Here is a 2,325-nt window from a genome sequence, read left to right as displayed (position 1 = left end):
TATATATATAAATTATATATATATATATATAAATTCTCCATTCCTTGATTTTAAAATTTTGGCACTTTACATGTTTATAGGAATTTATCTACTTCTTCTAGGTTGTCTTTTTGTTGGTATATAAATTGTCATAATATTCTATTATAATTGTTTGTATTTCTGTGATGTTGATTGCTATTTCTGATCTCTCATTTGTGATTTTATTTATTTGGGTCTTCATCTTTTCTTTTTGATAAGTCTGGCTAGAGGTTTATCCATTTTATTGATTTTTCCAAGAACCAGCTCCTGGTTCCTTTGATTAGTTCTATGTTTTTTTTTTTAAGTTTTTACTTAAATTCCAATTAGTTGACATACAGTGTAATATTAGTTTCAAGTGCAGAATTTTGTGATTCATCACTTAAATACAAACCCAGAGCTCACCACAACAAGTGGTCTCCTTAATACCCATCACCCATTTAACTCATCCCTCACCCATCTTCTCTCCAGCAACATTCAGTTTTTCTCTATAGTTAAGTTTGTTTTATGATATGTGTCTCTCTTTTTCCCACTAAGTTCATCTGTTTTGTTTCTTTTATTCCACTTATGAATGAAGTCATATGGTATTTGTCTTGCCCTGACTGATTTATTTCACATAGCATATTGCAATCTAGCTTCATCCACATTGTGGAAAACAGCAAAATTTCTTTCTTTCTTTTTTATATATATAAAGAACAATTTATTTGAAGTTCAACATGAAATCATACAAATAAAATCTGTATAAATGCATATTCACATTGAGTCATAAAACAATAAATGACAAAGTAAAAACAAAGAAAATTAATTGGCTGCTATATACAGTTGGACAGAGTTTTGTTTTTTACACTAGAAAGTCTTTTACAAAATAATCATCTTTGATCAACAGAAAAGCAATATTTAATGTTGTTCTACAGGATGGATTAACTTTAGCAATCCCCTCCTGTTTTCTCCAACATCCTCCTTTAGTATGGCTGGTGATTTGTTTTGGTGATTGCCAACCCCTTGACACGCCTTGCTGTAAGTGCTCTGTTGGCCAGTGTAATCTGCATACCCCGGTCCATATCCATAGTTTTCATCGTTATAACTAGTATAATTGTAGCCACCATAGCCACTATAATTTTGATCACCACCATATGCACTACTGTAATTTTCATATCCTTGATCATAATACTTATGAAGTGTTTGGTTCCAGTTTTGGCAGTGACCTTGTCCACAACCCCTAGTACCATCTCGTCTACCAGCTGAAGTTCCATTTCCTCCTTTTTGTTGTTGCTGTTGATGCCTATATACCTCTTTGGGTTTTGCAACTTTGATTTCATACTTCCCAGAATTAGATTGATGATACCTGCTTTCTAACAATTTCTTTACTGGCTCTTCATCTGTATATGTGATTAAAAATATTCACCTTCTATTTGTTTTTGTATCCATGGGAAGTTCAATATCTCCAATCTCTCCAAAGGCTCCAAAATAGTCTCTAATTTGTTCTTCAGAAGTATCTGGGTTCAACCCACTCACAAAAACCTTTTTTTGGGGTTCCTTTTAAAGCTTTGGCCCTCTTGGAATCTATCAATTTGCCATCCAGGTTGTGTTCTTTCAGTTCTAAAACCTTATCAACACTAGCATCTTTGAAAAGCACAAAGCCAAATTTATTTGATCTTCCATTCACTGGATCTGTTTTAATTGTATAGTCTACAACTTCCCCAAACTGAGACAAATATTCAGTCAGATCTTTCTTGTTTGTATCCCAGCTCAAGCCTTCAATAAACATTTTATCATCATCCTGCTGATTCTTGCTTACATGGATCTTGGATCCCTCTGTGAATCCCTCAATATTGTACTCATTTGTGTCCTCCATGGTAGTAGAGTTGTCAGCCAGGGTTGCTGGTCCACAGTACAGGTACTGGCAGCAGTGGCAGTTGAGTGTTTATGGTGCTGGATTTAAAAGGGCAGCAGAAGAGTTTTAGTCCTTTTTATAGCTGAGTAATATTCCACTGGGTTGTGCAACTTTGATTTCACACACACACACACACACACACACACACTATATATATATGCCATATATTCTTTATCCATTCATTAGATGCTAAACATTGAGGCTCTTCCCATAATTTGGCTATTGTTGATAATGCTGCTCTAAACATCAGGGTTTATATATATATATCCCTTTGGGTCAGTATTTTTGTATCCTTTGGGTAAATACCTAATAGCATAATTGCTGAATCATAAGGTAGTTCTATTTACAACTTTTTGTGGAACCTCCATACTATTTTCCAGAGTGGCTGCACCAGTTTGCATTCCCATCAACAGAGC

At 34.5% G+C, this 2,325-nt stretch overlaps 1 pseudogene; it reads right to left on the bottom strand.

The window, feature by feature from the left end:
• Positions 1-977: 977 nt before the first annotated feature.
• Positions 978-1,885, bottom strand: LOC122896904 (annotated as a pseudogene).
• Between the last annotated feature and the right edge of the window lie 440 nt (positions 1,886-2,325).

Source organism: Neovison vison, chromosome X, assembly GCF_020171115.1.
Source record: "Neovison vison isolate M4711 chromosome X, ASM_NN_V1, whole genome shotgun sequence".
NCBI lineage: Eukaryota > Metazoa > Chordata > Mammalia > Carnivora > Mustelidae > Neogale > Neogale vison.
This window is presented reverse-complemented; position numbering and strand designations above follow the sequence as displayed.